Source organism: Octopus sinensis, linkage group LG2 (genome assembly GCF_006345805.1).
Source record: "Octopus sinensis linkage group LG2, ASM634580v1, whole genome shotgun sequence".
Taxonomy (NCBI): Eukaryota; Metazoa; Mollusca; class Cephalopoda; order Octopoda; family Octopodidae; genus Octopus; species Octopus sinensis.
This window is the reverse complement of record NC_042998.1, coordinates 163,355,799-163,373,298: the sequence shown is the minus strand read 5'-3', so window position 1 is coordinate 163,373,298 and position 17,500 is coordinate 163,355,799.

The following is a 17,500-nucleotide window of genomic DNA, read 5'->3' as shown; positions in this document are numbered from 1 at the left end:
TCGTTGTTTTTATTTCCAGGAGATTTCTAAATAAGGGGAGGTAGTGAGTGATTTTTTCCGGTGTAGGGGAGATAATCGCTTAAAATTTTTTTTTTTTTTTTTTTTTTTTTCCTTTTCCTTGTTATTTCTCTGTGTCAGTATGTTCGGATGGTTGAGTCTGGGTTTGTACTTTTCAATGAAGAATGTTTCCTTGTTCAGTCTCATTTGTGTTGATGATCCGAAAGCACATTGGTAAAATGGGAAGATTAAAAATTGTGGCAGTAGTTGCTTTGCGCATTTCTCAATGTGCTCACTAAAAGGTATCATTCTATATTCTGGGAATGCAATCTGTTGTCGATGCAGTGTGCATCTGCGCCTGAGTGATAGTCCCGTGGAACCCACGTAGTCTTGGTGGCAGCCCGAGCATTTAATAACATAAATTATGTTTTCAGAGGCACAAGTAAGTTAGATTTGATCTTAAGTTTCTGTCCCTCTTTAAGAAGAATTCTGATCCTTCCAATAGGTTAGGACATGTTGCACAGTTCGATCTACCACATTTTTTTACTTTTGCATCCGTAATTTTAGAAGACAATTTTGCCTTTGTGAGAATCTTTTTAAGTGATTTAGGCTGTTTGTAGCTTTTAATGATTTGGTGTATGTTTAGAATTTCCTTTAATTTTGGGTTTTTATGAAGTATTGGTAAATTCTGGGTGATGATGGTGAAGGCTTCTTTGTTTCTGGGGTTGTATGTAGATATGTAAGGTAGTATTTTCGGGGAAGGTGTGTTGTTGTGTTGAACTTTTCTAAAGTTTCTATGTTGATTTCTGTTGCACACGTCTGATCCCATCCTCTATGAGTTGAGCTGGGTAATGTCTGTCAATTAGGGTGTTTTTGAGTTCTTGCAGTCTAAAGTTCCTGGTATTTTGTTCTGACACTATTGTGCATATCCTTCTTGCAAGGTTGAAGGGGATGTTTGTTTTAGTGTGTCTTGGGTGGCATGAATTAAAAAGAAGGTATTGTTTGGCGTCTGTGGCTTTGTAAAAAATGTCTGTTTCTATTTTAAGGTTAATTTTTTTAATTAGTATATCCAAGAACGGGAGCTCCTTTTGGTTGTATTCCATTGTGAACTGTATATTTGGGTTTATGCTGTTCAATAGGTTTTAAATTTTAGGAGTTTATCTATGTTTTCATTCCAGAGAATGAAACAATCGTCTAGGATCGTTTCCAATTCTCTTTTATGTATTGAGAGAGGGAGTTTCCAAAGATTGATAGAGATTCCTGGTAAATGATTATTTCATGTATCCCATTGTTAAGTTCGCAATGAGCTGGTGCTGCCCTTTTACCCATAGCAATTCCGATTTTTGACGGTAAAATGTATTGTCAAACATGAAGTGTTATTGTGTAGGAGCTGGCCCAACTGTGAAACACACAGACTAAGTCTACTTATGGACATCCTCTTGAAACCCTTCCTTAAACATATCGATAGCCATATCAGAGATGACTTAGATATGTTAAACCACCTCCCAAAAAAAACCAAGGAAGAAACAATCCTGGTTTCATTTGATGTAGTCAACTTGTATACCAGTATACCTCATAATTATGGACTGGAGGCAATACAATTCTGGTTAGACCAATTTCCGGAAGAAATACCAAAAAGGATCAGTAAGAATTCATTACTAATCAATTGAATTCATCCTACACAATAACCACTTCATGTTTGACAATACATTTTACCGTCAAAAATCCGGAATTGCTATGGGTACAAGGGCAGCACCAGTCATTGCGAACTTAACAATGGGATACATGGAAATAATCATTTACCAGGAATCTCTATCAATCTTGGAAACTCCCTCTCTCAATACATAAAAGAGAATTGGAAACGATTCCTAGACGATTGTTTCATTCTCTGGAATGAAAACATAGATAAACTCCTAAAATTTAAAAACCTATTGAACAGCATAAACCCAAATATACAGTTCACAATGGAATACAACCAAAAGGAGCTCCCGTTCTTGGATATACTAATTAAAAAAATTAACCTTAAAAATAGAAACAGACATTTTTTACAAAGCCACAGACGCCAAACAATACCTTCTTTTTAATTCATGCCACCCAAGACACACTAAAACAAACATCCCCTTCAACCTTGCAAGAAGGATATGCACAATAGTGTCAGAACAAAATACCAGGAACTTTAGACTGCAAGAACTCAAAAACACCCTAATTGACAGACATTACCCAGCTCAACTCATAGAGGATGGGATCAGACGTGCAACAGAAATCAACATAGAAACTTTAAGAAAAGTTCAACACAACAACACACCTTCCCCGAAAATACTACCTTACATATCTACATACAACCCCAGAAACAAAGAAGCCTTCACCATCATCACCCAGAATTTACCAATACTTCATAAAAACCCAAAATTAAAGGAAATTCTAAACATACACCAAATCATTAAAAGCTACAAACAGCCTAAATCACTTAAAAAGATTCTCACAAAGGCAAAATTGTCTTCTAAAATTACGGATGCAAAAGTAAAAAAATGTGGTAGATCGAACTGTGCAACATGTCCTAACCTATTGGAAGGATCAGAATTCTTCTTTAAAGAGGGACAGAAACTTAAGATCAAATCTAACTTTACTTGTGCCTCTGAAAACATAATTTATGTTATTAAATGCTCGGGCTGCCACCAAGACTACGTGGGTTCCACGGGACTATCACTCATGCGCAGATGCACACTGCATCGACAACAGATTGCATTCCCAGAATATAGAATGATACCTTTTAGTGAGCACATTGAGAAATGCGCAAAGCAACTACTGCCACAATTTTTAATCTTCCCATTTTACCAATGTGCTTCGGATCATCAACACAAATGAGACTGAACAAGGAAACATTCTTCATTGAAAAGTACAAACCCAGACTCAACCATCCGAACATACTGACACAGAGAAATTAACAAGAAAAGGGAAAAAAAAAAAAAAAAAAAAAAAAAAATTTTAAGCGATTATCTCCCCTACACCGGAAAAAATCACTCACTACCTCCCCTTATTTAGAAATCTCCTGGAAATAAAAACAACGATAATTCCATGCAATATAAACATAACGTCACAAGAAATTTGAAAAGCTACACGCGAAACCGGTAATTCTTTAAAAATTTTTAAAATTAGGTCATTTTAAGGAAAGGAAAAAAAATTTTTCCAATATTCTCCAGACATTTTGACACAAATATATATATTTTTTAACATTTAAGCCTTCTGTCGTTTTTTCACACTTTACTATTTTCTTATATATATATATATGTATATATATATATATATATATATATATATATATACATATATATACATATATATACATATATATATATATATATATATATATATATATATATAGATATATATATATATATAATATATATATATATACACACACATATACATATATAATATGTATATACAGACACACACACACACACACACAGAATATATCATCATCGTCAACGTCATCATTTAACGTCCATTGTCCATGCTGGAATGGGTTTGATAATTTGACCAGGACTGGCAAACTGGAAGGCTGCATTAGACTCCGGTGTGACTTGGCATGGTTTCTATGCCTGGGTGCCCTTCCTAATGACAACTACTCTGAGTATGAAATGAGTGCTTATATGTTCCACTGGCATGAGTGCTATTTTCATGACACCAGTATCTGCCATGGCTGTGATTTTACTAGGCTTGATGGGTCTTCTTCTCAAGCATGACATAATGCCTAAGGTCTCGGTCATTGCCTCTGTGAGGCCCATCACTCAACAGAAGCCTTTCACATGCCACCAGCATCAACCACTTTGCCTCTGTGAGGCACAACACTTGAAAGGTGCGCTTTACATGCCAGTTACAAGATAACAGCATTGGCCATAACTATGATCTCACTTGGCTTGAGCACAGGATATTAGTCACTGGTCATTGCCTCTGTGAAGCTCAAAGCTTGAAGATCATGCTTTACCACCTCGCTCCATGTCTTCCTGGGTCTACCTCTACCACAGGTTCCCCCCGCAGTTAGAGATTGGTACTCCTTTATGCAGCTGTCCTTGTTCATATGTCTCTCTTGCACACCACATCTGATGTCTCTTATGCTCAGCTTTTCTCTCAAGATGCTAACACTCTGTTGAACATGTACACTGACATTGCACATCAAGCGAAGCATACTGGCTTCATTTCTTTCAAGTCTACACATGTCCTCAGCTGTCACAGCATGTTTCACTGCTATGTAGCATAGCTGTTCACACACAGGCATCATACAATCTGCGTTTCACTCTGAGAGAAGACCTTTGTTGCCAGCAGAGGTAGGAGTTCTCTGAATTTTGCCCAACGTAATCTTATTCTTACAGCTACACTCTCGGAACATCCACTCCCAATACTAACTTGGTCCCCAAGCTATCTACTACCTCCAGATTACTCCCCGGACAGTTGGTGGAGTCTATTTCCTGTACATTTTCGGTGTTTATTGTACCTGAGCATTTTCCACACACAAAAGCTATTTTCCCTGTTAACCTTCCTCTTATATTGCTGCACCTCTTATGTATCCATAATTTACACCAGGTACATCTTATAGAGTTTCTACCCACGTCTTTTCTGAAGATTGAGCAGAACCATCTACCTAAAAGGAGTTGTGATTTGTCTGCCTTGCTACTCACTAAGTCTTTGGCTTTTGCTTGGTTAACTCTAAGGCCCTTCGATTCTAGACCTTGTTTCAATACCTGAAACTTCTTTTCTAGTTCTGGTAGTGATTCAGTTATAAGAACAAGTTCATCAGTATAGAGGAACTCCCATGGGCCACCTGTCTTAAATTCCTCTGTCATTGCCTGGAGGACTATGATGAACAAGAAAGGGCTGAAGACTGATCCTTGGTGAACTCCTACTTGTACCCTGAATTCTTTGCTGTACTCATTGGCAGCCCTCACCTTACTGGTAGCATCCCTGTACATGGCTTATACAGCTCTCATCAACCACTTGTCTATTCCTAGTTTTTGCATTGACCACCAGGGTTTGGGGACCCTATCAAAGGCTTTCTCCAAGTCAACAAAAGCCAAGTACAGAAATTTACCTTTGACTATGCATTTCTCCTGCAGCTGCCTTACCAGAAATATAGCATCAGTGGTACTTCTCCCTAGCACAAAACCAAACTGCATCTCATCTAGACTAACTCTTTTCCTAATTAGTTGGGCTATGACTCTCTCCGTAACTTTCATCAACTGATCCAACAAGTTGATACCTCTGTAATTATTTCTGTCTAAGGCATCACCTTTACCTTTATAGAAGTTGACTATGGTGCTGCTACACCAGTCATTGGGTATGACTCCTTTGTGAACCATCTGATTTACAATACAGGTAAGTAGACCATAACCTACACTGCCAGATATTTTAAGCATCTCATGGGCCATAGGCTTTCTCTGTCTTCATATCCTTAGTTGCTTTATCTACCAAGGTAAATGTCAATTCAGAAAACTGGTCTCTCAATTGGGTCAACATTTGGCAGACTCTCCTCCTCCCATTCAATTTCCACGTTCAGTAGTCTTTCATAATGGCATTTCTAAGCCTCTTTCTTTGCATAATCATTAAATGCAAGTGCACCATCACCATGCAGACACATTTCTCTCCTATGATATCACAATTTTCTCTCACACACTTCAAGCATTTGGTACTCACGTTGCTGAACATAGGCAAACATTTTCTTTTCTGCTTCACCCTTGGCTAGAAGTATCTGTCTCCTAGCTTCCCTTCTGGCTATGAGATGCAGTTCCCTGCTACCCTCACTCTTCCAGGCCTTCCAGACCTGTTTCTTGTGCTAATGGCTCTGTTTACAGTATCATGCCACCACCATGTCCCCCCAGGTCTGGATGGGACTTTGGACCAGCTGCCTGTGGCACTCTAGCCTGTGGCACTCTGGCCTGTGGCACTCTGGCCTGTGGCACTCTGGCCTGTGGCACTCAGAAAGCTGTTCTGAAAGAATTTCCAGTTGCCATGTCACAAGTCTGTAGCTCCTCCTCCTCTTGTCAAATTTCTCAATTAGGATGTCCCTAAATCTCTTATCATATGAAGGATACTTAAGCTTCCAAATCTTTCTTTTCTACATTGGTCTACTTATTAGCACCCTTCTGGCCTGGAGTCTAAAGTCACTAATGAGTAGTCTATGCTGGGGATAAATTCTTCAACAGGGCGGGTCTTTGTATTTAGGAGCAACCATGCATCCCACTGTCTGGTGAGAATGTATCTGGCTAGCACAGTCCCCTGATTGGTAGGTTATCAGGTGGCTGGTTGGCTTCCTGAAGTTGGCGTTGCAGATTAATAGGTTATTTGCATCACAGAACTCTAGTAGCATTGTTCCCTCTTCATTTCGGAAACCAATTCCATGGTCCTCATGGACACCATGGAAGATACTGGGCTGCCATCTGACATGCCCATTGAGATCCCCAGCCATGAAGATGAGATCATTGTCACTCATCTTTGAGGTAGCCTGCAGAAGTATATATATGTAGGTATGTTTGTATATATGCATATGTTTATATATTATTTTGTTAGATATATATAGATATAGATAGATAGATAGAGAAAGATAGAATGAGAGAGAAAGAGAGAGAGAGAGAGAGAGAGAGAGAGAGAGAGAGAGAGGAGAGAAAAAGGAAGTAGCAGTGAGTATAATTTTAGAGAAAACTAGAGAGAAAAGGGGAAGAGAAAGTTAGAGAATGAGAGAGAGAGAAGAGAGGAGGAAAAAGAAGCTGAGTGAAAGACAGATCAAAATGGTTATGATGAACTCCTATCAGCTAATCATTATATTTGATATGTGCCAATGTATATCACTTAATATCTGAACAGAAAAGAAAAAAAATTAAATGACAGAGCTCTTGTTACAAATTATGTATCATGCTTTTGTTGCTTTCGGAGTATTTAATGTTTTCTAATGGTGCCTGTATTATTATATAGACAGTCTAGAGTGAGTGTTTTTAGTGGTTTATCAAACAAGCAAATGATATATTTTCATTAGAGAGAAAAAGAGAGAGACAGACAGACAGACAGAGATGAGAGGAGGGAGAGAAATGGGAAAGTGAGAGTGAAATGAAGACAGACAAAGAGAGTAAGTCATGACCAAAATTAGGCAAGAGAAAAAGGCTGAACACTATATATATATATATATATATACATACATATATACGTATATATACATATATATACATATATATATATATATGTATATATGTAAGATAAATATATATATATATATATACACATGGACTCATACATATACATATTTGTGAGTATGTATATATATATATATCTATATGTATGTATGTACATATATATATGTGTGTGTTAGTGTGGGTGGGTGTATATATATATATGTGTGTGTGTGTGCAATGACAAACAAACACACAAATACTCACATATATGCATACATTTAGAGGTATGGAGAAAGATAGAGAGAGAGAGAGAGAGGCAGACAGAGAGAATCAAAAATGGATCTGACAAGGCAGAAATTAAATTATTCTATCGGAAAGGAACATCTGCAGTCGAACAAATGTTCCGATAGTGTCTGCTGGTGCACTTTGGAGATAGGGACCATTAATGAGACATAAATATGTATACATGTGTTTGTGTTTGTAATACACACACATATACATATATGTAAACATATATATATATATATATATTTACATATACATATATAAACATATACATATATACATATATGCATACACACACACACACATATATATACATACATTTTATATACACACACATACATATACAAATATTCATATACACATTTATATATATATAATTATACATGCATATAGATCATATATATAAATATATATACACACACACACACATATATATATACATACATATATACATATACAAATATACATACATACATACATACACACATACATACATACATACATACATACATATATATATACTCACATGCACACACACTCATACATACCTATATTTACATGTATACAGACACACACACAAACATGCATACACAAATATATATACATATGTACAATTAAATTCATGCACACAGACATGGACACACACACTCTGTATAAAAATACATTGGATTTCTATGCACATACTTACAAACACACAAACACCCACATACATACACACGTATATACATGTCATCATCGTCATCATTTAATGTTCAATTTCTTTTTCACATGAGTTGTAAGGGTCATCATAGCTTGAATCAGATGTCATTCAAAGTTACTGGCTTCATACATTGGTCAGCTGATCGTCTCTTGATCGTTTCAATTTTAAGCGTGGTGGTCAATGATTGGGTGCCCTTCGTGACATCAACTATTTTATAGGGTTTGCTAGGTATAATTTATTGTCACGTTGTCACTTGCAAGGCTGTCTTGTATTCCATATGATTAAGGAATCTACACTACTGTATAGTGTATTTGTTTGCCGAAGTCAATATGTATGAGGGGGAGGAGGAAGAAGGGATGAAGAAGAACAAGAAAGAAGAGGAGGGGGAGAAGGGAGGATGGAACAAAGAAGAAGAAGAAGAAGAAAGAAAGAAAGGTGGAAGAAGGAGGAAGAAGGAGAAAGAGGGAGAAGAAAAGCTGAAAATAGCAGGTGGATGGAGTTAGTAAGAATGACAATGTAGGAATATATATATATATATATGCATATATTAATCAATATAGGGAGGCAAAAAAAAATTTTGTAGAATTCTTTTGCCCCCGCGGCCTAGTGGGAAAAAATTAAATAGTCATAAACCATTTGTAAGTTCAATATCACAATCAAGGAACGGCCATAATAGGCCATTCACCCACTAGAAATAACAGCCAAAAGCTTCAACCGCAAAATAACATTAATTCCGTAAACCAGGAGAAAATTAAAAACATTTACCCTGAAATTCCTTATACGATCACCGTTTCGTCTACTGTTTAATGGTAAAATAACCTGATTAAATTAATCAAGCCAATCTACCATAGGCCCTTAGATTCATCAGTAAGGATAGCCAAATCGGACAGATATTTTTCACGAGGCATTCCCGTCCATGCCTCGCCATATCTGACCTAAAATTTTCAAATCGTCGCACTCGCGCCAATTTATCGGCAGCAAATAAATATAAGCCGCCGATTCCATTACGGAACCAACCAGAAAATTCATAATTAATCATATAGGGAGGCAAAAAAATTTTGTAGAATTCTTTTGCCCCCAGCGGCCTAGTGGGAAAAAATTAAATAGTCATAACCATTTGTAAGTTCAATATCACAATCAAGGAACGGCCATAATAGGCCATTCACCCACTAGAAATAACAGCCAAAAAGCTTCAACCGCAAAATAACATTAATTCCGTAAACCAGGAGAAAATTAAAAAACATTTACCCTGAAATTGATTAATTATGAATTTTCTGGTTGGTTCCGTAATGGAATCGGCGGCTTATATTTATTTGCTGCCGATAAATTTGGCGCGAGTGCGACGATTTGAAAATTTTAGGTCAGATATTGGCGAGGCATGGACGGGAATGCCTCGTGAAAAATATCTGTTCCGATTTGGCTATTCCTTACTGATGAATCTAAGGCCTATGGTAGATGGCTTGATTTAATTTAATCAGGTTAGTTTACCATTAAACAGTAGACGAAACTGTGCATCGTATAAGGAATTTCAGGGTAAATGTTTTTTAATTTCTCCTGGTTTACGGAATTAATGTTATTTTGCGGTTGAAGCTTTTGGCTGTTATTTCTAGTGGGTGAATGGCCTATATATGCATATATATATACACACACACACACACACACACACACACCACACACACACATATATATATATATGAGTGTGTGTGTAAAAGAGTGCATGCGTGCACACACACATACTCGCAAAATGGTGATTGCTCCACCTTCACAGACGATTGCTAACTCCTTTTCAATGGCATTTCTGACTTTCCATCCATGAACCTCCTGCATTGGATGGTTAACCACAATGATATATATATATATATATATATATATATATATATCCAGGTTCAGTCCCACTGAGTTTCACCTTGGGGAAGTATATTCTACTATAGCCTTGGGCTGACCAAAGCCTTGTGAGTGGATTTTGTAGATAGAAACTGAAAGAAGCCTATTGTATATATATAAATATATACGTATATGTTTGTGTATCTGTGTTTGTTCCTTCTCCATTGCTTGACAACCGATGTTGGTGCATTTACGTCCCTGTAAATTAGTGGTTTGGCAAAAGAGATTGATAGAATAAGTACTAGGCTTACAAAGAATAAGTCCTGAAGTTGATTCATTTGGTTAAAGGTAGTGCTCCAGTAAGACTGCAGTCAAATGACTGAAACAAGTTAAAAAACAAAAGAATATATCATTTGACTGTGGCCATGCTGGAGCACTGCCTTAAATAGTTCTTGTCAAAGAAATCAATCCCAGGACTAGCACTTATATTATTGGTCTCTTTTGCCAAACCACTAAGTTACAGGCATCAGTTGTGAAGCAACGGTGGGTCGACAAACACAGACACACACACACACACACACAATGTTAAAGAGGACAACAAGCATTAAGGCAAGGCAAACATCTCAAGTCGTAGGGAAAAAAAGAATGGAATATATTAATGAGATGACGACATAGAGGAATAGAGTAAAAGAATAAAGAGATGGAAAGAGGGAAGAAAAAAGAGGCATAAACGTTCATAATTCAACATTCCAAAATTATAGAAACAAGAGCATGAGTCCTTAAGTGCAATCCTGTGTAGATCCATGAGCATAAGTCCTTAGATGCACCTATAACATTGGAAAGTTGAACTATGAACTTTTATGCTTCTTTTTTCTTCTTTCTCTCCATTTCCTTATTCTTTTATTCCCTTCCTCTATGTTGTCATTTTATTGATATACACCATTCTCATTTTACATATTTTTTCCCTATTTGTCTCTGATGATGGAATATCCCATACTTGGGGATATCCCAGAAACAGCTGTAAGAATTTGAATTTTTCAAATAATAATATTGTATACAACTTGAGATGTTTGTCTTGCCTTAATGTTTGATGTCCTCTTTAATAATTATATACCCACTGCATTGGAAATTTGCAATGGTTCCATAACTACCATCTTAGCTATAACCTTGGAGCCCTAGTAATACGTTACAGCACTTACCTTGCGTACTTAATCGTTTAGATCACCTGTGAACTAAACCCCCATACTTTGTACATATATATTCACACATACATACATATATATATGTGTGTGTGTGTGTGTGTATGACAGGCTTCTTTCAGTTTCTGTCTACCAAATCCATTCACAAGACTTTGGTCAGCCTGAGGCTATAACAGAGGATACTTGTCCAAGGTGCCATGCAGTGGGACTGAACTCTGAACCATGTGGTTGGGAATTGTTATATTTCAGGATGGTCACTTTCTATTTTTGCCAAATAAAGACATGCACTATATTCTCATACTTCACCCCAGCTTTATTATCTTAGTGTCCTTTGTCTGGAAATATTTTGTCACACAACCTGTTACATCTTCAATGACAATCCCACATGTCTCCTCCTGTCATGTTTAGTCCATTCTGACAGGACACTAAATTAAGAATAATAATAAAGCTGGGGTGAGAAACAAGTATATACTCTCTTTACTCTTTACTCTTTTACTCTTTTACTTGTTTCAGTCATTTGACTGCAGCCATACTGGAGCACCGCCTTTAGTCGAGCAAATCGACCCCGGGACTTATTCTTTGTAAGCCCAGTACTTATTCTATCGGTTCCTTTTGCCGAACCGCTAAGTGACGGGAACGTAAACACACCAGCATCGGTTGTCAAGCAATGCTAGGGGGACAAACACAGACACACAAACAAATACACACACATACATATATATTATATATATACATATATACGACAGGCTTCTTTCAGTTTCCGTCTACCAAATCCACTCACAAGGCATTGGTCGGCCCGGGGCTATAGCAGAAGACACTTGCCCAAGATGCCACGCAGTGGGACTGAACCCGGAACCATGTGGTTGGTTAGCAAGCTACTTACCACACAGCCACTCCTGCATGTATTTATTTTGGTAAAGAAAAAAAAATAACCATCTTGAAATATAACAATATCTGTTTCAACACATGATTTCACATGAAGACTCTTGCAAAACAACTACATAGATACAAATATATAAACGCAAATTTGTATATATATATAAAGTGAGGTGTGAGAGTAGATGTTTATTCCATTTGTTTATAGCTGTTTCATAATCTTGTCAGTTATATAATAGATGACACACATATAAATATATGTATGACTGTAAATTTATATGCATAAGAGTGCTTGAAGGCAGCTAACAGACTAATCCTCATTGTCTGTTTCCTATTCTGACATGGGTTGGATGGTTTAATAGGAGCTGGAAAGCCAGAGGTCTGCCCCAGGTTCCAGTTGTCTGTTTTGGTGTAGTTTCTATGTTGGGATGCCCTTCCTAATGCCAACCACTTTACAGAGTATACTGGGTGTTTTTGGTCCACCTGACTGGCTCCCATGCCATTAGCACATAAAAAGTACCATCCGAATGTGACTAATGCCAGTAGCCTCTGACTGGCTCCTGTGCCGGTGGCATGTAAGAAGCACCCACTACACTCTTGGAGTGGTTGGCATTAGGAAGGGTAGCCAGCTGTAGAAACAATGCCTGATCAGATTGGTGCCTGGTGCAGCTGCTGGCTCTCCAGACCTCAGTCAAACCATCCAACCAATGCTAGCATGGAAATGGACGTTAAATGATGATATATATATAGATAAATAAATAGATAGATAGATAGATGGATGGATGGATAGATAGATAGATAGACAGACTGTAGAAGCAGACCTAGTCTTTATCAATTTGGTATTGTTTCTATTTATTTTTCTCTTACTCTTGTTATATAATTTCTTTCTCTTTGATAAAGGGTATCATCTTAAACATTAGCTCCTTCAACTCCTTCATCCATAGCACTGACCACTGTTTTAGGAAGTTGGCTTTGGCTATAATAAGAATGAATTTTATCAAGCAGTTATGAAAGCAGAAATGGCCAATAAGCAAAAGTATATGTAAGGAATACAGTCACATGGAAAGTTGTGTATACAAATAAATCAATTAATCATGCATTATCATTACAGCTGTTTCAGATAAACAAAGACTACCACCATAACCATATAAATTATGTAACAAGATCCATTACTTTTGTAGGTGTATGGAGTAGAATGGATTTTGAGAGATTTGTGATGTGAAATCATATTATCTTTATCAAACAAATAGCTTTGCAGAGAACAGTGTTGATTAATATATGTAGGATATATAAAGAAGAAGGATAAGAAGGGTTTGTGGGGTTTAAAGTGAAAAACATAACAGGGAATGATGGGATGGAGAGAGAAGAGTGGGGTTGCTCAAGTGGAGTTAATAATTAAAAGATGTCTGTTAATGGCACCAAGGTAAAAAAGAGATAAATTTGGCAATAAAAATAGAGTAATAGGCTAGGAAAGCTAGACCAAAGGGCGATGAGAGTCTAACAAAGAAGAAATTAAGAGTGACAGAGAAAAATGTGGATATTCAATGTAGAAACACAAGGAGACAAATAAATGGCTGCACATGTATATATCTTCTTTTATGTTTATCTTTTACTTATTTCAGTCATTAGACTGTGGCCATGTTGGAGCACCGCCTTAAAGTGTTTTAGTCAAAGAAATTTCTCCCTGTACTTGTTTTTTGAAGTCTATTACTTATTCTATTGAACACTTTTGCTGAAGCACAAAGTTGTGGATGTAAATAAACCAACATTTGTTGTCACACAATGAGGAGACAGACACAAGCACAAAGACATTCATACATACATACTTGCATACATGCATACATACATACATACATACATACACACATACATACATACATGTGTGTCTATGTTTATGCATGTATGTATGTATGTATGTATGTATGTATGACAGGCTTCTTTCAGTTTCCCACTAACAAATTCACTGACAAGGCTTTAGTTGGCCCAGGGCTATAGTAGAAGACACTTGCCTGAGGTGCCATGCAGAAGGACTGAACCTGAAACCAAGTGGCTAGGAAGTAAACCTCTTACCACACAGTCATGCCAGCATCTGTGTTCTCAGACAAAATTGGAAACCCATACACTCCTTTCACAGATACTTATTTTCTTCTTTTCTTAACTTTTCTGGTTAATTATGACAGGCATGGTTGTGTGGTAAGAAGCTTGCTTCTCGACCACATGGTTTTGGGTTCAGTCTCACTGTGTGGTACCTTGGGCTTGTGTCTTCTACTATAGCCTCGGGCAGACTAATGCCTTGTGAGTGAATGTGATAGATGGAAACTGAAAGAAGCTCATCATATGTATATGTGTGTGAGTTTGTGTATGTGTGTGTATGTGCATGCACGTGTCTTTGAGCCTGTGTTTGTCCCCCACCACTACTTAACAACTGGTGTTGGTATGTTTACATCCGTGTAACTTAGAGTCTCGGCAAAAGTGACTGATAGAATAAGTACCAGGCTTTAAAAAAATAGCACAGGTGTCAATTCATTTGACTAAAATTTCTTCAAGATGGTGCCCCAGCATGGCCAGAGTATAATGACTGAAAAAAGTAAAAGATAACAGATAATGCATCTGCTTGTATCTGTGTATTGAATGCCCAGAAAGTTTTCTACCCTTCTCATCTCTCCTGATTGAATTAATATATATGTGCGTGTGTGTGTGCGTGCGTGTGTGTGTATGTGTGTGTGTGTATAAAAAATATAAATGCACTGTTCTCTACTAAGCTATTTGCTAGGTGTCTTCTGAAAAAGACAAGATGGTTTTGCATCATGGATCTCTCAGAATCTCTTCTAGTCTATACACTGAGATCAGTGGTTCCCAAGCTTTTTCAGGCTGCTGCCCCTTGACATCCAAGCTGCATTCCTTGCAACTCACACTCTACCACTCACCACTACCTTAATCTAATTAACCCATTAATTTAGTTCTTTTTTTACATCCATTGCTTCCTTTTGGTCACCTCATTATTACCCACCTCTCTTTTCTTCCATTCCCCCTTGATCCTTCCACCATCTCTGAGGGTGCAGTATCGCCCACTTTGGGAACCACTGAGAACATAATATACATAGTTATGGCAGTCGTTATTGTTTATCTGAAACAGCTGTAAAGATGAAACTTGATTATATGTTTTATTTCTATACACGTTTTCCATATGTATGCAAATGCCTACTTTTAATTATCTGTTGTTTTTTTTCTTTTTTCTGCTTCCATACTCACTGGACAAAGATAGTTCAACTTTCCATCTCAGTACAGCCTACCCTGGACAAAGGTAATGGAGTTTAAATTTCAGATATATTTGAGCATTTCCTAGTAACTCTCTATACCACACTCATTCTCTCTCTGTTTATTTTCCCTTATTCCTTTCTTTTGAAGAGCATAGACTTGAAACGTAAAAGACTTTTTCATTTTCCTGAGCATCAAACTGATAAGCCTGCTTGTTGTTCATACACCTGTCTTCATCTTTTGTTTTTCTATAAATTTCTACTATATATATGTATATGGCTCAGTGGTTAGAGTGTCGAGCTTACGATCGTGAGGTTGTGAGCTCAAATCCCGGACCGGGCTGCGTGTTGTGTTCTTGAACAAGACACTTTATTTCACGTTGCTCCAGTTCACTCAGCTGTAGAAATGAGTTGCGACATCACTGGTGCCAAGCTGTATCGACCTTTGTCTTTTCCTTGGATAACACTGGTGGCGTGGAGAGGGGAGGCCGGTATGCATGGGCGACTGCTGGTCTTCCATAAACAACCTTGCCCAGACTTGTGTCTAGGAGGTTAACTTTCTAGGTGCAATCCCATGTCATTCATGACCGAAGGGGGTCTTTACCCTTTTAAGTAATAATATATATGTATATAGTAATAATAACAATAATCCTTGGATGGAATTTAAAAACATTTAATGCATCACTACACCGTTTCCACATATTGATGCAACCCTAAAAACTGGCTCAGTAGTAAGCAGCATTTGACTGTGGCTGGCATAATGGAATTGGAACTCTATTTGCTTATTCAAAACGTTTCCTAGGCATTAAGGAAGGGCATCCAGCCAGAGAAACAAAGCGAAAAGTGACACTGGATCACAATGCAATTCTTGGATCCATCTATTCTGTCAAACCATCTAATACATGCCATTATGGATTTTGGCTGTTAAATGATGATCTTGATATATATACATAATGTGTGTGAGTATATTAGTATGTTACATATTTATCTAACACTATACATTATGAATACATGAATATATGTATTAAGTAAGTATGCATTATATAGTAAATCTAAGCATCCACTGTATCTTCAGTGAGTTTGTGTCTGTGCATGTATATGTACAAAGAATATGTACAAACATGTCTGTGAGTATGTGTAAATTTATGTATCTAAGCATATATTGATGGTTGGATTGGTGAGGAGGTGGACAGATGGGTGGAATGATGGAAAGATTATCCACTCAAAGCTTTTGTTCAGTCAGCACTAAACGACAATTCCTTGTTACTAAAGTTAGCTAAACAAAGTATCAATTGTTAACAATTGTTAACCAATGACAGCTTTCCAAAAGCCGTAGTGCCTAGCATTGTAATTTCAATCAAATCTTTCTTAACTTCAATCAGCTCACTGGAAATACTTGAAGTAAGGAATGTCAATAATAGCAAAACAAGCTTGATCTCATGATACTGGTTGGCCTACAATTTATCAGTTGTCATAGCTATGTCATGGCTGATTCAAGATGAAAACACAGAGATCTGATCAGCTATATAATACTAAAATTTTGCTTGTATGTTCCTTAAATGTTATGTAAACAGTTTATTCTGCAGCAAAAGTGCGTCAACTAATGCTCTCTTGAATCTTCTTCTTTTATCTCTTTCTTGTTTCAGTATTAGACTGAGACCATGCTGGGGCACTGTCTAGGAGAATTTTTTTTTCGTAAGTTGAATGAATCGATCATAATACATAGTATGTTTTTATATAAGCCTGGTACTTATTCGATCATTCTCTGTTGCTGAACCACTAAATTATAGGGACATAAATACACTGGCACCAGTTGAGCGATGGTGGGTTCAAAAACACAGACACAGAATCATGCACACACACACACACACACACACACACACACACACAAATATATATATACAACAGGTTTCTTTCAGTTTCCGTCTCCTAAATCCACTGGCAAGGCTTTGGTTGACTTGAGGCTATAGTAGAAGACATTTCCCAAGGTACCACACAGAGGGGCTGAACCCAGAAACATGTGGTTGGGAAGTAAGCTTCTTTACACACTACCATGCCTGTGCCTATAATCATAGCCATTCCACACAAAAATAACTTCCATTATGTTCCTGGGTCCTGGAAAATGCAAAATGGAAGAATTGATTTCATCAACAGAGAAAAATTATCTTCTATCTATTAAAGTGAAACAATAGAAAATAATGC